Below are 23,795 nucleotides of genomic sequence, written 5' to 3'. Positions count from 1 at the left end.
TGGGTGAAAAATAAATGGCCTCACTTGTTTTCATCCATTGTTGATTTATTAAGGCATCCTAATTGTAGACACACATTTTCGTTCGACGTTATTATATAATATTATTATATTTATATATTAATTTATGCTATATAGTATAAACATATTATATGACTATATATTTATTTATAGTGTATAGTGTATATATATATTGTTTATATTATATAATATATACATATTATGTTGTATACTATAATTATATAATGTATATATATTATGCCGTTACATGTCCCCGTATATTACATAGCATATATATATATATATATATATATATATATATATATATATATATATATATATATATATTATATCATTATATATACACATTATATTATTACATATTATACATATACATATTCATCATTTTTTATTTTATTTTCAGATCCAACCCAACCTAACAAACCCTACCCGGCCCAGCAATCCAAGTCCAACACTTGTGAAACCCACCCTAGTGGAGCTAGGGTTTTGCCTTTTCCCTTAGTGTCGCGCCTCCATCAGACGAAGAGCAAACCGTCGAATAGAGAGAGGACTTTTGGTGAGTCCTCACGCTAGCAACAACAAGCCAACCACTCCGAGATATCCGGCGCACAACGGAGTCAAACCAAAACCAAAAAACACGTTAGCAATTTCAGTTTACATAGGACTCTAAAACTGAACTAAAAATAGGGTTTCTAGGACTATAAATATGTGTAAACCAAAAGCAAAGGGGGGAGTGTTGAACTATGTTTTGATATAACAATTTAAGGCAAAATGGTTTTTGGACTTGAATTGAACTTGCAAAATGTTTTTGAACTTAATTGAATTTATTCAAAGTTTTAAAAGGTTTCAAAAATAATTCAAAGTCCATTAAAATTCGAATTTGAGCAAAAATGCTATAGGGTACCGATACCGCCTGTAGGAGTATCCATACCCCCTGAAGGCTCAAATTCTAGATTGCTCGGAGGCTATCTATATCCCCAGGGGTATCTATACCCCCTGGCTGCAATGACTAGTTTAATTTGAATTTTATGAAGTAGTACCGATACCCTATGAAGGGGTACCGATACCCCCTATCGTAAGTAGCCTTTTTTTAGCAGAAAAATCATCCCCAAACGGCTCCAAAACATCCCCAACGGCTATATACAACTTCAAACTCATTCCAAGCTATAAATACAAACTAAGGACACTTGAAGAAGCATGTGAACAACTATCCAAGCAATCAAACACAAGATAAGAGTTTTTCATTCTTATTTCATCTTTCTCTTGTAAATATTTTGTTCTTGTGAGCTCAATCTTGTAAACACCTACCTTAGAGAGGTTTATTTGTTTACTTCTTTTATCATTTTGTAAAAGGGAAAGGTTCTAGTTTAGCCCGGAAAAACTAGGGAGTTTGTAAGGTTACTCTTTGTCCTCAAAAAAAGAAAAAATTAGTGAATTTGTTGGAAAATCCTTGGTGAGGAGCTAAAGTAGTGGATGTAGACTTGATTGAGAAGTCGAACCACTCTAAATCGCTGTGCAAATCTTTATCTTTCAATATCCTTACTCCCTATACTCAAAAATCGGTCCCGACCCTCTTTGAAAGCAATTCCAATTATCGATTCGAGCGTCCGAAAATCCCAACAATTGGTATCAGAGCAGGTTGCAGGTTTGAATCCCCCAGGTGTCATTGGGGGGTGATTGTTGGGTTATGGGGTCTAGCAATCACCCTTAGGGATTCTATCGTGTATGGGCGTGATATCGGTGCGTGACTGCCCAACCTGCCGAGGCCCACGTGTGCCTTGCGAAGGCCCTAGGCCCTCCCGCAACACGCTATAGATGCGGGGCTCTGCAATGCCGTGGTAAACTGTGGGGGGTGCCCCACAAGAATCCACCTTGGCTTGGGGGAACCCAGTGATCACCCACTACAAAGATATGAGGTTAAAATGGCCCACCTACTTATCACCAATTGGTTTTAAGAAGGAATGATGACCATTCACTTTAGAACTCTGTAGTTAAGCGTGCTTGGCATTAAAACTAACGTCCAAGGATCCAAAGCAATTTGGATACCAAAATCGAAATGAATGTCTCTTGTAGGTGTGTGGGAGCAATGATGATGAAGATGATGATATTCAAGATGCTCTAGCCACACATGAAAAAGGAATGGGTAACCTCTAAGCTTAATGCTTTTAATTTTGGTTATTTGGTTGCTCATTTAATTTTAAGCATGCATGAGTTTTGATTTTAAATAATTATGTATTATTTTTAATCTCATGTATGTTAAAAGGAAATTATGATGAACATTTTAATCTTTTAATAATTTTTCAGAATTTTTAGTTCATCATAATGAATTTTGGTCAAAATTGGTTTTAAAAGCAAATGATATCTTTCTAACAATTGATATCAACTTTTCAAATGCTTTGAATTTACAAATTTTAAATTTTTGACCTAAATTTAAATGATTATTTATATGGTTTAAATGAAAATGATATCTCTCTAACAATTGATATAAAAATTTTCAAAATGCATAACATTTTTGGAAAACTTTATGCAAATGCACTTAATTTTAAACAATTGGTATTAATATCAAATTTCAACAATTTGTATTGCATAAAGTATTTTAGACTTGGATACATTGAATTTCATGTGCTACTAACATGTTTGTTATTCTTTGTTGAAATTCAATTTTTTTTAAAGTGGCGAGACCTTAAAGCTTAATTTTTGTTTGAAATGCATTTATTGAGGGGGGAGCTTTGATTTTTCAAATGATTTTTAAAATGCCAAATTTATCACTTACTCTCCAAAGTTATTTTGAACTATAAAAATTGAATTATTTTTGATATAACAAAAAGGGGGAGAAGTTTTGGTTTGAAAAAAAAATCAATTTCTTAATGAAAAAGGGGAGCTTAACATTTTCATATATTTTCCAACAATTGGTAACAATTGATTATCTTTTTAACAATTAGTATCCTTTTGTAACAATTGATATCCTTTTCATTAAACATTTTATTAAGGGGAGTTTTGCCAAAAACAAATTTTCAAATGTTTTGTTATATCAAAAAGGGGGAGATTGTTGAACTATGTTTTGATATAACAATTTAAGGCAAAATGGTTTTTGGACTTGAATTGAATTTACAAAATGTTTTTGGACTTAATTGAATTTATTCAAAGTTTTAAAAGGTTTCAAAAATAATTCAAAGTCCATTAAAATTTGAATTTGAGCAAAAATGCTATAGGGTACCGATACCCCCTACAGGTGTATCCATACCCCCCTGAAGGCTCAAATTCCAGATTGCTCAGAGGGTATCTATACCCCTGGCTGCAACGACTAGTTTAATTTGAATTTTATGAAGTAGTATCGATACCCTATGAAGGGGTACCGATACCCCCTATCGTAGGCAGCCTTTTTGAGCAGAAAAATCATCCCCAAACGACTCCAAAACATCCCAACGGCTATATACGACTTCAAACTCATTCCAATCTATAAATACAAGCTAAGGACACTTGAAGAAGCATGTGAACAACTATCCAAGCAATCAAACACAAGAGAAGAGATTTTCATTCTTATTTCATCTTTCTCTTGTAAATATTTTGTTCTTGTGAGATCAATCTTGTAAACACCTATCTTATAGAGGTTTATTTGTTTACTTCTTTTATCATTTTTTAAAAGGGAAAGGTTCAGGTTCCATTCGCCTTTTCTGTTTTATTGCGTTCAAGTATTAGGTATTTATGTGTTCCGTTCGCCTTTTCTGTTTCCATTTCATTGTACATTTTGCCTTTTCCATCTGTTGAGTGGAGCGAGTCTTCCAGGTTTTCCATTTCATTGCTTTCAAGTATCCGGTCTTCGTATGTTCTGTTTGTGTTTCATTTCATGTTACATCTTTTATTGTCCATCCGTAGAGAGGAGTTTCAGGTTTTCCATTAAATTGATTTAAAGTATCTGGTATTTGTAAGTTCTGTTCCTGTTTTATGGGAGTCAAAAAGTTAGGTGTACAATCGATTATTTTCCAATTAAGATTCTGGTTTCAAATTTCGATGAATAAAAGATTTCTTTTGTACAAAATTGTTTTGCATCTGGTATCGGACTTCTATGCGAAAGGGCAAAGATGTTCTCATCCATGATAGGACTGAAGTATAGTGAGAACAAAACAATGATGATTGATATACCTAGGATGTAATTGTTTCCTATGATTCCAAATAATAAATCTAAGATAGTGAAAATTCTTAAAGCTTTCCCTTTCTTCAGGTACGAAGACGAGCATCAAGGTAGGGATCGAAGAAGGTTTCACTTGTTTTTGCTCAAAATGACAATGAAACCATCAAGTAACATTTGGATTCGACGCCAGCAGTGTCCATGTCGAGATTGAAAGTGTTATGTTAAGTATGAAGGAGATGATCAGGCATCGGTAAGCTCTCAGCTTATAGAAAACGAGACTACTTCAACACCATCATCATTGGAAGCTGTCTTTATTCCATATGTTGGTCAAATATTCAAAACGGATGATGATACTTTTGAGTACTCTAGCAATTTTGCACGGATGAATGGATTTTCAATAAGGAAAGCACGGTCCACGGAAAGCCAGAATTTAGGGATCTACCGACGAGATTTCGTCTGTTATAGATCTGGGTTTAATCAACCTAGGAAAAAGGTCATTGTGGAGCATCCAAGAGATCGGAAATCAGTGCGATGTGGATGCGCTGCAAAATTTCATTTGACGAAAGAAATAGTCAATGGCGTTACCCAATGGTTCATTTCACAGTTCAATAATGTCCATAACCATGAATTGTTGGAAGATGACCAAGTACGTTTGCTTCCTGCATATCGGAAAATTCAGGAAGCAGATCAGGAAAGAATTCTTTTACTCTCCAAAGCTGGGTTTCCCGTCAACCGCATCGTAAAGGTGTTGGAATTAGAAAAGGGAGTTCAATCCGGACAGTTACCCTTTATCGAGAAGGATGTTCGGAATTTTGTACGGACTTGTAAAAGGACTGTTCAAGAAAACGATGCTCTGCTTACCGAGAAACGAGAAAATGATACGATGGAACTTCTCAAGGCCTGCAAGGCTATGGAAGAGAGGGATGCCGGTTTTGTTTACGATTTTACTACAGATGAAAATAATAAGGTTGAAAATATTTCATGGTCTTATGCAGATTCGGTTCGTGCATATACAGTATTTGGTGATGTGGTTACCTTTGACACCACTTACAGTTCTATCACATACGGATTGCTTCTTGGTGTATGGTTTGGTATAGATAATCATGGAAAGCCAGTTTTCTTAAGATGTGTTTTACTGCAAGATGAAAGTTCGAATTCTTTCGCTTGGGCTTTACAGGTTCGTCAACATAAACTATTTATTATCGATCTGTAATTCTCTTATCATCTATTTATGATTTTTCCTCTTTGAACAGACTTTTCTTCGTTTTATGAGATGTAGATGTCCACAAACAATTTTAACAGATATTGATTCAAACCTAAGAGATGCTATTGCAAGGGAATTGCCGAATACTAAACACGTTATATGTTCATGGCATGTTCTTTCGAAATTATAGAGTTGGTTTTCTCTGCCACTCGGATCACAATATGAAGAGTTCAAAGCCGAGTTTGATGCGTTGTGTCACTTAGAAGGCATGGAAGAGTTTGAACATCAGTGGAATCATTTCGTTGCCTGGTTTGGACTTGCCTCTGATAAGCACATAGCTTTGTTATTTTCGTACAGATCATCGTGGCCACTTTCTTACATCCGTGGTCACTTTCTTGCTCGTTCAATGACATATGAGTTTTATCAGTTTACGGATGCATTTTTGAAACAAATCTTGAGTGGACAGACATGTTTACAATTATTCTTCAAGCAGGTTGGTTTGGAATGTAAGAAAAGATTTCCCTGTTTATCAAATCTCGTATTTTTCGAACTACATTTTAAATATTTACTTTTGGCAGGTTGGGTTCGCCACTGATTTAAGAAACCAAAGCCGAGAATGGTTGCGATACATGCACATCAAGACGTGCTTACCGATTGAAGAAAACGCAAGTATCCTTACACCCTATGCATTCAACGCATTACAGCACGAGATTGTGCTGTCGATGCAGTATGCAACAACGGAAATGGAAAATGGATCGTATCTTGTGCGCCACTACAAGAAAATGTATAGCCAATATTTTGTGATTTGGATGTCACAAGATGAGCAAATTCATTGCTCATGTAAGGAATTCGAACATTCCGGAATTTTGTGCAGGCATTGTCTCCGAGTCCTTACAATGAAAAACTATTTTGAGATTCCACAAAAATGTCCTGTTCCGATGGCGACTGGAGAGTTCGTTGGTTCCTATGGAAGATGGAAATGACCAATGTAACAGTGATGAGTGTGCTCAAGCATTCCATTCTTTAGCTGCAACTCTGTTAACTGAATCACTGTTTACAAAGGAACGTTTCAATCACGTTCATCAGGAACTTATAAGACTCGTTGATCATGTCAGAGACATGCCGCTTTCTAACGATTTTACGTCAAATACGGCGGTTAACAACATCAGTGAAACATAGGTTTCCTGACTGGTAATATATTGACCCCCTGAAGCTTGTTTGTCGAACATTTCCGGGCGATACATTTCTGAGCTTGCTCTAAAGATTGCCAGAAACTGGAAGGATGACATATACAGGCCATGGATGCTCTTGATAGATATTTGACAGCTAATAGATTTTACTTTTTAACAGATTATTTCGTGTTTCAACTCATCATTTATGAAATTCTCCTTTTTTTCCTGGGTAAGATATTCAGCTTCTTCAACATCTAATGTAAATATGTAAACTTGGTATAATTTTACTCTTTTGGGAGATAGAGGAGTAGCCTGTGTTTCAACTAAAAATATATCAATTTATATTATCCAAACTCGGATATAAATATGTACTCGATATCACGTTTGGATGGTTTAACGGTGAATTGAGAGGCCTTCTGCATGGTGCGTACAATATCAACCGTTAAAAAAGATTATGAACAAATATTATATTATCGTCATATCAGATCTCATATTTTAAAATGATAAAATAGAAGTTTGATATTTTTAATATGTTCAAGTAAAGTTCATTTTTCAAAATAGCAATACAAAGTAATATTTTCTTGAAAATATACGAGTATAAAATAGAAGTTTGGACAAATTAACACACCTCTTTAAAATGGTATCAGTATCTGGATCATCTAGAAAAAATAATATTTTCTTCATTAGTAGGACCACTCTTTGATTTACAAAATAATACTTTTAAATCTATTTAAATGAAAGATTTATCGAATAAAACAGTATTAAAAATGCCTTATTTAAGTAGATTTGAAATTGTTAAACTTCTTATTCAATCTTCATGAAAGATTAGATCCTTATTTGATTATTTTAAAATATTAGATCCTTTTGTGATCACTTCCTCAAAGGATTAAACCACATATTCAAGCATTTAATCCTTTTAGAAATCCAAAAACCAAAATTTTCTTGCCAACATAAATTGGCTACCATATTAGAAAAGCCCCCATAGTATCATAGTTTAAATAGCCTTTATTCAAATTTTATAAAATTGTTTTCTGTATTATAATTTTAAACATGCTATATATTTATTGATTACAAATTTTAATCTTATTCTTAAACCAAACGCCTAAAAACATATGATTAAATCTCTTTTAATCTATCAAATTAAAAAAATATAGGATGAGTCTACGGTACACGTCGCATACAACAACACACCATTAAAACGATGTACCAAAACACACCACTAATTAAACTGTTCTTATTAAGTAAATGTTAAAATGATAAATTATACATTTAGTACCTAAATTTTATTATTTTCAAAACCATTAACGAAAATGCTGATGTGGCATGACACGACATGTCAATTCTTTATTTTTTTAATTTCCATAATACCTTTCTATTTCTCTGTCAATATTTTTTAATTAATTTTATTTAACTAATTAAATGGTGACACGTGTCACTAACTATGAGGATAAGATAAAGAAAGAATTCTACTCTTAGCATGAATTGAACCTACTACATGAAATGCATAGCACTCAACCTCTAAATTAAACTAAGAATTTAAGTTAATTTAACCACATTTTGTATTTAACTTATATAATAGTATCATCACAAAATCAATATCTTCCGATAATTATAAAATTCGAATATGTGATACCAGCTAGAAAACATTCTTGATCCTAATATGAATTGAACATAGATCTCTTACATGAGAAAAATATCTTACTCAATCATAGAGCTAAGTTAGTCATTTAGTTAAATTTAATAAACTATAGTTCAAATTTCAACCATTAAAAACAAAACAAAATTTTGAAAAAGAAAATACAAAATTGAAGTATAAAAAGTGTATGGTACTAGCAATCGGACCTTCATTGTGTAAAACTACCTTAAGCAAATGAGATTGCAAAGTAATTCTCATAACAATGGCATAATCCAAAAGTCCACTAATTCAACCAATTGAATTGAGGAAGGCGCACTTTTGATGTTGAATAAAAATTGGCAAAAAGTCATATGAGGCCCTTGTACTTTTGAAAAAAATTAATGTGACCCTCAAATTATTTTTCATTCAATGCGACCCTCCGACTCAGAAAACAAACCCAATGTGACTCTGACCAAAATTTTCTGTCATTGGTCAGTACGGTGCTGATGTGGCAGTTTACGATGCTGATGTGGTGGTTCATAGTAATGAAGTGGTGGTCCACGGTAGTTGATGGCGTATCATATGCTTGGAAGATGGACTAAATTGGTGTTTGGTTTTATTTGAGGGCCAAATTGGTATTTTAAAAAGTTTAGGGGCTTATTTAATTTTTTTAATAAAAAATATTTAATTTTAATGCAAAAAGGCACCTGAGATCCTGAACTTTCCAAAAAAAAAAGCCAATGTATCACTCATCCTATTTTTGGATCAATATGGCCCTCTAACTTGAAAAAAAAATGCGGCCCTTTGATTAACATTTTTCATCATTGGCTAACAGTTCCGCTAATCCTACTGTAATAAATTAGATAAATTACATCATTCATCACTCAATTATTTTTCTCTTATATTTTGGTCACTGAACTCTAAAAGTTTTTAATTTTGAAAACTATAGAAACTTTAGGGACTAAGGTTGTAGTATACCCATTTTATTTTAAGAGTAAACTACATAAATAGTCTCTTTTGACTAACCTTTTCTTTGTTAAACTAATATCAAAACTTGCAACAATCAATACATAATTTCGATTAATAACAAAGATAAGCAATAAAACTTCATCAAAATGAGAAGAAGGCAATGCAAAAGATTTACCTGATAGAGCAAGATGAGATAGGTAGTGAACATGAATACTTTGAGAAAATATTGACTACAATTCGAACCGTCGAAAATTTGACAGTCAATCTTGTTGACCGATTATTTTGTACTTACCACATAAAGAAGAAGAGGCCAGTGACAAGAGCGAGATACTTTTGGAGAAACCCAACCGGAGCAATCTCAGCGTCCATGCAATAACACTGAGTTAGCAAGTCAGAGATGAAACCGTTTTGATCTAATTCCTATCTTATCGTTAAGTCTCTAAAGTTTCCAAAATTGAAAACTTTTAGAGTTTAGTGACAAAAATAAAAAAGAATAAAATAGTTGAGTGATGAATGGAGTAATTTACCCAATTTATAACAATATGAATTAACGGAAACATTAGTCAATGATGTTACACCCCAATTTCAGGGCTAATTTTTTTTCTTAATTTAATATAAGGACTAAATTGGAATTTTGGTTTAATTCGAGGACTAAAATAAAATTATAACTAAATTAAAGTCCAAATCTGAAAGTTTCAAAACTTGGAGGACCAATGGTATGTTTTTTCCATTTTCCTTTTTGATGGTTTATAAACCCTTAAAGTTGGAAACTTTCAATTTTTGGAGTGTTTGCATCTTCATTTTCCATCTCTTCATATTTTTGGCTTTCTTCTTGAAGATAGTTTAAATTATGTTTTGCCACCGACCGTTACTCTGTTTGTTTCACCGCTCGTACCCTTAGAATACTTAAATTGTCCTATTGTCATCGTCATCGACGTGTGAGTGGGTGAAGTGAATCGGTTTTTTAATGAAGCGTAATCGGGCTCTTCCCCGTTCAACAAGCTAGGTAAGTGCCTTAAAACGTTTAAAATAATTTTAGAAAATTTTAGTAATTTTACGTCATCAGAAGTTATCCTACGTGCCCCCATGTGTCACTGCTGCTTGTGGGCTTGTCCACCACATGGTGGGTTTATAGAAAAGGGTCAACCTAACCCGCTGAGCCAATCTAATCTGTACCAGCATCTAAGTCGACCCATTAACTTACCTTACCCAAAATTGAACCGGCCTAAATCTAAACTGAACCATTTTTGAATCGAACTAAATCGTTCAATTCAAACAAATCGAATCGGATCGAGTTGAGGCATGCCGAGCTGAGTTGTGTCGAGCCAAGCGGTGCCATTGGACGTCTTCATTAACTATTAATATGCATTGACTTTGACCATTGACCTGATGTTGACTTTTCCAAAAACCTCCCTTTTGACGTTTTTGACATCCAGAGTATGATAATACAATCTCTCAAAAGCACTTACAAAGACTAAGAATGTTTTGTTGTGGCACTAGGCAATATCTCAAAATCTTTTATAGTGCCAAGGCAAAAGAATAAAACAATGAACAAAACAACACTTAACATAACCAAACTTAATCATTCAATAACAATCAAATAAAGTATCATCCAACACCAAATAAAAAATTTTATGGTGTGGTAAATATCATCCCAAAAATTAATCTTTAAGTACAAGCCCTTAAGTGATATGGAAAACAATAACAAATGAAGAAAAACTCCCAGAATAGAGCTTTACCGTGACATCAGACCACCACTATGATTGTTCTAGTGCACCAAACTCTCTCGAGGGCCTGGTCGCTGCTCTGATGAAGCTTGGCTATGGAGGGCACCAAGGACAGACAAGTGGGGAATGACCGAAAAAAGACACCGCGACCGCCTTTTTCCAAGCCTAGGGTATTTTCTCTATATGATTCTGAACACTTTATGAAGAGTTATAATGGGTTATTTATAGTGGAAATTTCTAGGGTTCAGTACCCTTGGAAATTTCTAGGGTTCAGTACCCTTGGAAATTCCCTAAATACCATTCCTTTCATACCCATTGTATGAATAAAACGGCAGCCGACAGTGGTCCCAAATTCTTAGCAAGGGAAGGGGTTCACATGAGGTACATTGGACAGCTGACCATGAGATGTCAGCAATTTTGTTTCGTACTTTGTCAGACTGGTGAGATAAAATTTGCCTTGAAAAGAAAATTTATTCCTCACTATCATCGTCTTCTATTCCACTCGCCCTAGGAAATTAATTTGTCTTGGCAAATAAATTATTCTTTAGTCATTTCCTACATCATCACAACCAACAAATAACCCTTCTCCTTAGCAGCATCAGTTTAGTCAAATAAACTTTGCCTATGCAAAACTTATCCACCACATGCAAATATGTCCTAAATACAACTATATGCAGCTAAAATGCTATGTCAATGGCTTTTAGACAATCAATAAATTAAGTAAAAAGACTTAAAATATAATATTTTTACGGATTTATGACACTCCCAAACTTAAGTTATTACTTGTACTCAAGCGATGGATAATGACCAATAGAAAAATTAAATGCTATGGCAAAGTCTAAATCAGGACAATCAAGTGGTTTAAACTTTCAGCCCTTAGCAACAAGTTTGGCCACAACATACTAAACTGAATGAGAAGTTAAGTACCTTTCCCTAGGTCAAGACTCTTTGTCAGTGTGTGTGCGTGATTGTATCTAGTCTATACTTAATGAATTTAGAAAACTCCTAAGAGAGTTCTTTTGGTTTTCCAAGGCATAAAATTATTCTTTAAACATAACTTCACTCCTGTTAATTCAACATGTAACTTCAGTTTTTTTAACATTACTTCAAGGGGAGTTAGCTCATCACACCTACCATCCCACACTCTAGGTGAGCATACCTTTCACCCCCGAGCTAGTCAAGTAGAGTCATCCAATGACTGCTTTCATTCACTCATATGCCAAGGCTACTATTTATTTAAGGGAGTTTCTAGGTAATTCTGAAGTACAAAGGAATGTCCTTTTATAGTTATGACAAGACATTTATTTACAATTCATAACACTAAGGAGTTCAACTTAATCTTCTTAATAATTTGATGCCAAGGTACCAAAAGTTCTATCTTAAAAATTTTCTAAGTACTTTAAGAATACAAAACATACAGTCGTGTTAAAATAATCACAAAAAATCAAGTTCTAAAGTTGGTTCTATCCTCCTCAACAGTCATGTACAATAGTTATGGCCTAGGCAATTATTTTTTTCCATCATCAGACATCATCAACTTATTCCAAGTAACTAACCTAACTAATGCCATAACAAAAAAAATTCTACTAAACATTATCAATATAAATGACTAAGCGTGAACAATACCTCCCTCAAACTTGAGAGATGCATTATTCTCAATGCATGAAGACTAAATAAAAGATGAAATGTAATGCAAGGTACCTTGACTAACATCTACTTTGATGGTGGGGGGGTTGGTTTGAGTAGATTCCTTAGGTGGAGAAGTCCAAACGTTATTGTCTGTTCTCTTTAGGTGATGCTTGATTAAAGGTGTTGCAATTCACCGTGACATTTGTGCATATGGGTGGACATCATCAGCAATGTCATCGTTTATGCCAGTACCAACTGATTCTTCTTCTAAATAGGTGCAACTTCCATTGGGGCTTTACCCTTATCCATATGTTTGGGAGCCTTCTAAAAACTAATATTAAAAGTAAATAAAGAAAAAAACAAACAAACATAGAAACACAAAAAAAAAATTTGCCATGACAAAAAAAAATAAAAAATAAAGAGGGTGAAAGGGATGTAAACTCCAAACACCCTGAATTGATATGATAGTTTTGTCACGTTTGATTGGAGCACCAATATAGAACAAAATGCCCCACATATAGAACAGTTCCATCTTTAAAATATTTTTCCCTTGCAGTTTGTATCTTTCACATCTGAATTGTAGGACTTTTACAGTAGTCCGCTCTCCTTTAAAGTGCTCTCAGCATGAAGCTGAATCCTAGTGGAATATGATATCTTTTTTATGCTTCTTTAACCTTTGAGGTAAAGATGGTGTGGGTCTGACTTCATCTGCTGCAGGTGGGGGTGAAACTTTTGTCGTGGCAACAAAGTTTCCTCCATCAGTAAAGAGACTGGTTGAACCCTCGTCCTTTTTCTTCTTCATAGGAAATTCTTCTTGCACAACAAGTTCTTCTTGACCTTCGGATTCTTCTAGTACAGTTCTGTGGTGAAACTTTTCTTACTTCTTCCCTCCAAAGTTGTCTTCTTGATTGAGCTAGGTACCACTCCTCAATGTAAGCGCAGTGCATTGCTCATTTTTGTGAGGCTTAGTGACCTCAGTATCACTAGGAAGGCTTCATTGTGGGAGACCATGTAATGCTGTAGCAATTTGGCCCACTTGGTTCTCTAATGCTCTAAAAGATGAGCTATGACTATGTAATAAAGCTGCTTGGTTTTGCAATAGAGTACCTTGGTTATTGATTGTTGATGAGTGTTCATGCATTAAGGCCTTTGTTGAAGTCATGAAATCTTTTGTCGAGGCCATAAAATCTTGCAGTGAAGCTTTGAGGGAATTAGAATTTGAGGAAGATGTTGAACCTTTGTTAATATTTTGCTAGGGTATCTGTTAATGCTGAAAATTTGTAGGTTCAGAAATATTTTGTTGTGGCCTGTTAAGATTGTCTACATGATTTTTGTTGGTCCCTTGATTACCCCAAGAAAAATTTGGATGTTAAATCCATCCAGGGTTATAGGTATTAGAGTAGGGGTTGTTGTTGTTTCTATTAAAATTGCCCACAAAATTGATAGACTCCTAATTTTCTAGGCATTCACTCTCATGATGGTTGCCGTGGAAAAAATTGCATGCTAAGCTGGTTACCTTGAATTCCTTCAACTCGCTGGAATGTTGCAAATTTTTTAACATATTTGTTATGGCAGAGAGTTTGGCAGACACTGAATCCTTGGCATCAAGTTCAAATGACCCAAACATTTTCCTTCCGGTTCCAAGCCTCGTAGATGGGAATTGATAATCGTTGTTAGCTATCTTATCAAGGATATCAAAGGCTTCCTCGGGTGATTTATCAAGAAGAGTACCATTCGCCAATGCATCCAACATCATGCGAGTGGGTGTGATGACTCCATTGTAGAACATTACGACTTGAGTCCAGTCATGGAATCCATGATTGGTGCACTTACGAAGCAAACTTTTGTATCGGTCCCAACACTCGTACATAGACTCTTTATCGCCTTGGAAAAAAAGATGTATTGGCATTCCTAAGATGGTTGTTCATATTGGGTGGATTATGTCATAGCAAAAATTGTTTGCACAAATCTACCCAGGACCTTATTGAGCCTAATTATAGTCCATTTAGCCATTCCCTGGCGTGATCTTTCAAAGAATATGAAAATAAATTCAATTTCAACACATCTTCATGCACACTTGTTGTCAAAAGAAGTCATAGACCTCCAAAAATGTTGGAATATGTTACCTTGCATCCTCATGAGGAGCACCACCAAACTGTCCAACATGTCGAACATAACTGAATTGAACTCGAAGTGGGCTACCAGAATCTTGGGAGCCACAATAGTAGGTTTTAGGTCGTCCAAGGTGGGAGCTAAGTAATCTCTAATAGTTAGTTGTCTTGAAGCATTCTTTGCATTTTTATTTTCCATGGCATTTAATTCTCTAGGTTTCTCTACTTCATTTTGAACTTCGTATATAGCTTTTTGAGCTCATTGAACATATCTTCTTTGACAAAAATGTTTTTGTTCTCAGGTTCAAAATTATATAATGGTTTATTGGGACTTCTACAAGTTATGCATCCACACCACCTGAAAATGGTAAACAAAAATAGAGAATAAATCCATAGAAATAATAATAAAGAAACAAAATAATGCTCTAACAAAACTTTTAAAAACACCAATTGCAAATCCTCAACAACGGCGCCAAAAACTTGATTGCGTGTAAATGTGTATATTGTGGCATGCAAATCTGTTCAAATATACAAAATTGATGCAAGTAATATAGTAGTGAGTGAGTATCGTCTCCACAGTGATTAGAGGGCTTTTAAAATATTGCTACGACTAGGAATAGGTGTCGCTAACTAATCCTAAGTATCTAAGTCTATTGACATAAATAAGGAAAATATGTAATGACGAATGGTATGAACAGATGGAAAAAGTTTAGCTGAGGTTAGAAAAATTGTAAAGTGAGCAGAAAAGTTTTGCGCGACATGAAAAATATGCAAAGGTAAACAAATAAAAGTTGTCAAGGCTAAAGTTGTCAAAACTATGTAAATAGACTGGTAACCTCACATAATCAAACTTCTAAAAGAGCACTTAAGTTGGATTTGCTATAGCGAGAAATTATTCTATGGATAGGATGATCTAGTATGCTATGCCTATGCTGCCCAACAAGATTTACTAAAGTATTCTATGACTTTTTTCTATGACAATACTACTTGGCATGAACTACAACCCTTGGTTTGTCAAACAATTGCTACAACAATACCCCTTAGTGTAAATTATAGTTTTTCGCCTATCTCACTGAAGTATTTACCCTTTTTAGTAGAATAAAACCCTATCCTTATCTCTATGGCATATTAGAATCACCCCATCCCGGATTAGTTCCCTTATTCACATAGATCTAACCTAAATCTCTCGATATTAGGTATGAACTCCTAGAAAAATAGCAATCTCTCAAAAGCTCTAACAAAGACTATGAATGTTTTGCCATGGCACCATGCAATCTCTCAAAAGCTCTTACAGCGTCAAGGAAAAAGATTAAAAAAGTGAACAAAACAACACTTAGCATAAACAAACTTAATCATTCATTAACAATCAAATAAATTATCATCCAAGAATCATCCAACACCAAATAAAACAATTTATGGTATGGTAAATATCATCCCAAAATTAATCTTTAAGTAGAAGCCTTTAAGTGATATGGAAATAAAGAACAAAGGAATAAAAAACTCCTAGAACATAACTTTTTCGTGACATCAGACCACTACCATGACTACTCTAGCACACCAGCCTCACTCGAGGGCTTGGCCGCTGCTCTGAATAAGCTTGGCTATGGAGGGCACCAAGGATAGATGAGTGGGAAAAGGTGGAAAGAAGGACGTCGCAACCTTATTTTTCCATGTGTAGGGTATTTTCTCTATATGATTCTGAACACTTTATGAAGAGTTATAATGGGGTATATATAGTGGGAATTTATAGGGTTTAGTGCCCTTGGAAATTCCCTAAATACACTTCCTTTCATACTCATTATATGAATAAAATCGCAGCCTGCAATGGTCCCAAATTCTTAGCAGGGGTAGGGGTTCACATCCATCTGACGTCAGCAATTTTGTCTCCTACTCCATCAGATTGGTGAGATAAAATTTACCTTGGCAAGAAAATTTGTTACTCACTCTTGTCGTCTTTTGTTCCACTAGATTTAGTAAATTAATTTGTCTCGGCAAATAACTTATTCCTCAGTCATTTCCTGCATCATCATAACCAACAAAAAACCCTTCTCCTCTGCACCATCGATTTAGTAAAATAAAGTTTGCCTCGACAAAACTTATCCACCACATGCAAATATGTCCTAAATGCAACTGTATGCAGCTAAAGTGCTATGTCAATGGCTTTTAGATAATAATTAACTTAAGTAAAAAGACCTAGAATGTAGTCTTTTTACGGAGTTATCAGCTATGTGTGGGCCTTATGGAACCAAGTCAACCCAACCCAGTGGCCCGTCCTACCCGACCAATATGTCCAAATAAAACCAAAACCCGTTCGACCCATTTTTATTTGGCATAATTTCTGACCATCCCAAACCTAGTAGCCCAACCAGACTAACCCAATCAAACTAGAACAAACCGGTCTAATCGATAAAAACTGATTTGGTCGAGCCGAGTCATCCTGATCCGAGTCGATCCATTGACTGTTGACCCTGTTGACTTAGTCATTGATACCATTAACTGATGTTGACTTTTTTTAAAAAACATCCCTCTTGAATTTTTGATGTATTGAGTCTAATTTTGGGTCAGTAGGCTAGTAGAATAGGTATCAAGAGGATCGATCGTTCTCTATTTTGTATCATTGTATATTTTTATATACCCTTTTCTATTACATTTTGGTTACATGAATTTTTACTATTGTCTGTATATATTTGTATTATTGGTGTTTTGTTCTGAATTTATTTTTATATTGAGTTTCGATGTGGGTATCTGTAAATAGTTATCATATGAAACTTACTTCGACATTTCTCAAACTTTTACCATTATATGTATTTTATTCATTGAAATAGATTTCATTTACATTTTGAATATGGAAAAGATTCCTATATGCGACATGTGATTACCTATATTTGGTCGTAACATCCAGGCCACGTCTAGGGGGTTACAGGGGCATTAAAGCTCAAGGTCTAGAATTTAATTGATTCAAGAGTATGGACATTTGATGAGTAATAAGACATTGTATGAGTAATAACATATCAAAAGAAAAGCTACCTTCTAAGGTTATGAGAAATGGAAAAAAATTAATTTTCAAGTTCTTTAAATATTAATTGAATTAAAGGCTCTTCTAAGAATTTAGGTTATAAACCTTTGACAAGTGACTTAATTACACTCATCCTAGAAATAGATCCCTTAGTTCTTTCAGCCAAGACAAGACCCATTCTTTGTATGCCAAAAATAAAACCACTTGATTATACTTCCTTAAAAGATGACTCCAAAGTCCCACCATTGCCTTTTCATGTTTAAAGGACTTTATCCGATTCAACGTACAAGTGAAGTTCGAGTCTTCCTGCAAATAGGTAAGATGGGGAATTCATTGCACACGATACTACTAGACCATTTAGATTGAATTTCTATTTAGGATGTTTGATGATGATTTATAATCTACACCATTGAAATGGTGGAATAGATGATTTTGGCTTAGGCCAATTACTCAAAAATTGAGCTCAAACGATGAAATTTTCTGACTTTTAACGAAACTCAGATTATAACAGATTATTCTTGATGATATTAAGAAATCTTGAAATCAAAATCTCAGGGACACAATGTCATATTAATGCAAGATAATTTTATTGTTATTGGGGTCGTTCTGCGGAAAGTAGTAAGCTGATAATCTTTGGAGGCAATGCTTGAAGCAACTATAGAGGTAATGTCCGAGCTTTATGAAGTGAGTTTCGTTCAATTTTTCAAGTCAAAGACTTTTTAATATTTGAATCCTCTAATTAGGGCTATTCTGATAAAGTAATGGGATATTTCGAGAGCCCTAACTTTATGAATATGACTACAGTTAGATCATGCCACTAGTCACTTTGTGTCAAGATGAATCTCTCAACAAAATCAGTGCAAATATAAGAATGTCAAATTTAATGAAGTTAAATTTTAAAGAAAGGCGGTAAGGTCTAAAATTTTGAAATGAGAATGAATTATGATGAAATGTAGACTAAGAGAGTTGAGAAACACATGTTATAGTCAACTACAAGAACACTTTGAATTTTTTTAGATCAATATTTATGCACTGGATATGCTAAAGACGTTTACGAAAGTTGAACAAATGAAAGATTTTAGAGAACCGAAATACAAACACTCTCTAAAATGTCTAGCACTATAGTACTGAATGCACCTGCATAGGCATTTTAAGCAATCATTAGCAATTTGCATGAGCTCATTAAAGGTTAAAGGGCATCTCAAAGGTATAAATGAATGCATGGAACCAGTGTACATGATCACCAAACTAGTGAATCCTTCAAAAACCAAAACCAATCTAAACCCTTCCCAAATTAACCTTTACCATTAGTCTTGACACTTGTCAAAGTACTATAACTTTGAAAGATTGAAAGAGCATTTGATTATTTTGATATTTTATGAACGCATGTTTTATAATTTGCGTCAATTGTGAGCCTAAAACAAGGGGCATAATTTTGTTTCTTCAAAAAAAAAACTTTAGCACATTTTGAAGAAATAAAAGAAGAGGAAAAATATTTTTGAATAATATAGTCTCTCTAAGAATGCATCTTTAAAATTAAAGAATGTCTTAGACATGGAACCTTAGGATCAATATTGGGGCAAACATAAGAAGTATTATGCTAAGAGTTTCTTAGGTCATGAAGAAGAAATTTTTGTAAGCCGAAAACTATGGTGATAGACTCAAGATAAACAATGAGGAAGATTGAAGAATTCAAGAATGCAAACTTCCAACACACCTTTGCATCACTATCATTCATGAAAGCATGCATTTGCATCATTAACATATTCACATTAAACTTTGATTATTATTGCTTTCCTCTCATGAGGATATTCTCAAATTTATTTTTAAGATCATTTTTATCTCATGAGAATACAATCGAACTTGTCTTTCTCAAGAACATTTATCCTTACTCAAGGACATCTTTAAATTTTCAAAGAATCTTATCTTTCTTAAGATCAATTTTCTCTCTTGAGGATATCTTTCAAAATTTTCAAATAAATCATTGTCTTCCTTAAGATCGTTTCACTTAAAATATAAATGTTTCCTTACATGAGATAAATTTCCCTCGAAATATAAATTTTATCTCACTCGAGATAGTTTTCCTTAAAATAAAATTCATCTCACTCGAGATAGTTTCTTTTGAAACAAAAAAATTATCTCACTTGAGATAGTTTTCCTCAAAAACAAATTTTGTCTCACTTAAGACAATCTCCTTGAAACAAAAATTGCATCTCACTTAAGATATTTTCTCTTGGAATTTTTCGTCTCACTCGAGATAGTTTCTCTCGAAACAAAAATTGCATTTCACTTGAGATATTTTCCCTTGAAAATTTTTGTCTTACTCGATACATTTTCTCTTGAAAATAAATTTTATCTCACTTGAGATATTTTCCCTTGAAAACATTTGTCTCACTCGAGACAAAATTTTATCTCACTTAAGATATTTTTCCTTGAAATTTTTCATCTCACTTGAGACAATTTATCTCAAAACAAAATTTTATCTCACTTGAGATACATTCTCTTGAAAATCTCTTTCTCACTTGAGATAATTTTCTGACACGAGTTAACTCACAAAAGGGAGTTATCTAAACTTTGACTTAACTTGCAATGGATGAGTCGTCCACAACTTAGCTCAACTATCAACAAGGAGCTAATATTCTACATTTTATCATGCCTAAGAGCATCACATTCATTACATTACAGGAATGTGTACAATTTTGTAGATTTTTAAGTCAATTTGAACTTCACGATGAAGAATATTGAGTTCGAAAGATGCCTAAGATCGACTTAACTCGTAATGGAGGAGTCAACATCACCATAACTTAACTCAAACAACGATGAGCTATGTCCCATGCTAGATTAACCTTTAGGGGGTTCACATATATTTAAGTCAAATTTCAACTACACGATGGAGGATATTAAACTTAAAGAACAGTCACCCAAAACTTTGAGACAAATCTCAACTTCACAATGAAGGATATCGACTCGAATAACATCAAAAAATCAAGGAAACAAATCTTCACCTAACTTAACCAGTGGAAGGGAGTCACCCAAAGTCTAATTTGATTCTTGAAGAAAAGTCAAATGCCTTAGCATCACGAAAACAACCTTACTTTTAGAGTCTATCCATTTTGAATGCAGAGAAAAATATGTGTATTTTTATCTTTGTCCTATTTTCGTTACATGATAATGGACAAAAAGGGGCACCTACAGAACCTATTTTTTCGGTCAATTTAATTTGAATGGTAAGAACATAATAAATTTAATTCTAATTAGAAAATTTCATTTGATTTCTTTCCATATCCCATGTAATCTTCTATCTATGGAATGTATTGATATGATTAATTTAATTATCTTAAATATGGGGATTGGGTAGATATGCTTTTAATATAGAATGTCAATGTAAATAATCTAAGCCATTGGATATAAGTATGCTGAGTTGTAAATAGAGGCATTTTCCATCATTTTAGAACACACAGAAAAAGAGAAATAAAAGGTGAAAAAGGAGAGAAAGAGAATAGAGAAAAGTGAGGAATCGGGAAACACTCTTGTAAGAAGACAGAACAAGAAGAGCAATAAAAGAGGATTTTTTGTTTAAAGGTATGTTTCGATCGTTTGGCCAGCTTTTTTTTTGTTGAAAAAAATCAACGAATAGAGAACCAAGGAATAAGGAAAGGGCTTTCGATAAATTTAATTAGATTTAAGCTTCCTTGAGGTTTCTCGATGAAAATCGATGGTTGCTCTTGATAGAAAATATTGTTTTATAAAAATGAATTGATATTTTAAAATTTTGGAGTTTATATTCAATTAAATGACCCAAAAACCAACTCAGATCTCTTTGGGATCCATATATTTTCAAATGGGTAGGAGATAATTACAACTGTCACCCCTTTAATTGTTTTGAAAATTTATTTCATTCTATTTCTCATAATCTCATTTTTAATCTAAACTTTTAAATACATTTCCCCTTTTCGATTCCCATTGATTGCTTCTTAATATGCTTTTTTTTTCTTCTCATTTTTACCATAACTCAACTCATTGTTTTCTTAATAAGTTAATATTCAACCTTTTTTACTTAATTTAATTCTTGCGATATCTTTAATGAATCTTCTTTACTTTTTATATTTTTAATTTGTTTGAGTTTACCACTTACGTTTTTTTTGGCTTTTCTTTACATTTAAATTTTTAAATTTTTTATTTAATATAATAATAATTCCTCTTTTCTTTATTTTATAATTTTGTTTCATTCATTCATGTACTTTTTTTTTTATAAATTATTGTAATTATTGTTTCCATATTTATTATGACTACATTCATATTTACTTCTAATATTAATTTTATTTATTTATGAGTGTATATTTCTATTATATTGGTACATGTAACCTCTTTACCTTACGTTTGCAGATTATATTCAAATTATTCTACTTTTTTTATTTTCTCTTAAATCTTAATTTATTTTGTCTTAAGTAACATATTCCCAAAGATAAATAATTTGGATCATTTCTTTAAAATTTGGCCTAAACTTTAATTTTCTCAATTAAGAGAATCGGATAATAGAATGATACAGAAAAGACAATTCGAGATGCTCGTCCTTCCTCAACTGTAAATGACTCTCGAATTCGAAAATTCTCTAGTAAGACAAAGATTTAGTAAACGGGTAAATTAAAAGTATCCGATTTACTTAACCTTAAATGAACAGTGGCGACTTCATCACATCAAATCCAAAGTCGAGACGTGAAAGACCACCCGAATAACCGTTGCCACAATATTTATTTACCATTTATACTTTATAAACCTAACATGATAATGAATGATTTACTAATGTATGCTGAAATGAAACTCATCTTTTATGTTGAATTGGGTTGAGTTTCTGAAATGGAAGAATTACTAAATAATAGGCTCCTTCAACCTTACCAGATGATAATGTCGAATAATTGAATAATAGGCCGGTTAATACTTAGTGGATGGTAATATTCAATAATCTAATAACATGTTTCATTCTTATCCTATGGGAATGTCCAATAACCAAGTAACCGCCTGATGGTGTAGATGAGACAATAAATTGCATTGCATTTATACCTTGCAATTTGATTCAAATTCAAATACTCGGATTGATTTACTCGACCCAATACCTAATATTAGTCCAAATATGTGTTGAAACGATCTTTTTAAAAGGTCTCATTTTCGAATAATTTGATGACCGGTTAATAATAAAACTTGATTCGAGAAGTCGCAATGAAATTTAAGAATTCGAATTTAATTTAATTTAAGATCCCATACAAGTATTATTCTTTGAATTTTAGGACGAAACACAATAATATTTAATTATTTCCTATCGAGAATAATCAACCTCTCATGCCTTAAAGGAGTCGATTCTTACTCCAATCGAAATAATAAAATATTATAATTACATCCTAAAGTTCAATATTAATTCAAAATAACAATACAAAATAATTCTAAGAGTGAAAATGATAATATCTAATTATTTCCAATCGAGAATAATGACCACTCATGCCTAAAAGCAGTCATTTATTATTCCAATCGTAATGAAGAGATGTCACTATGTCATCTTAAAACTCAATATTGATCAGAGAGAAAATGATAATATTTAATTATTTCAATCGAGAATAAATGACCTCTTATGCCTTAAAGCAATCATATATTACTCCAATCGAAATGAAGAGATATCACTACTTTGTCCTAAAATCAATATTGATTCGAAAGAAAACAATAATATCTAATTATTTCCAATTAAGAATAAATGACCTCTCATGCCTTAAAACAATCATTTATTGCTCCAACCGATATGAAAAGATATTACTATTTTCAATATTAATTCGAGTGTTATTTATTTTGAAATCCCATTGAAAAATACATGCAAGAATAAAATGAAACAAATTAAAAGCATACATCGAGCAAGTACAATTATTTATTTATTTTACCAACATTTAATTATAATAAGGATGTTCACTTATTTAAATACATCGAGACGAGGCCTTAGATTCGATCTAACAGTCTTTTCTCAGTGAACTTAATTAAAATAACATGGTCTTTTTCTCAATCCCCAAATTTTAAAAATGGATTCAATTTCATTCGTGTCACTTAATGGGATAGAGTTTCATTTTAAAACACTTAATGTGATAGACTTTCATTTTAAAATAATCAAAAGTAAATTTCTTATACGTTAAGACAATCACTTTACAACAATATTAAAATGAAT

At 33.2% G+C, this 23,795-nt stretch overlaps 1 pseudogene; it reads left to right on the top strand.

Annotated features, from left to right (window-relative positions):
• The first annotated feature begins 4,044 nt into the window (after positions 1–4,044).
• On the top strand, positions 4,045–6,544 carry LOC120191240 (annotated as a pseudogene).
• The last annotated feature ends 17,251 nt before the right edge of the window (positions 6,545–23,795 follow it).

The sequence above is a fragment of the Hibiscus syriacus genome, unplaced genomic scaffold (genome assembly GCF_006381635.1).
Source record: "Hibiscus syriacus cultivar Baekdansim isolate YM2019G1 unplaced genomic scaffold, ASM638163v2 tig00116965_pilon, whole genome shotgun sequence".
NCBI classification, from domain to species: domain Eukaryota; kingdom Viridiplantae; phylum Streptophyta; class Magnoliopsida; order Malvales; family Malvaceae; genus Hibiscus; species Hibiscus syriacus.
Note: the sequence above shows the minus strand (reverse complement) of the source record. Positions and strands in the feature narration are given on the sequence as shown.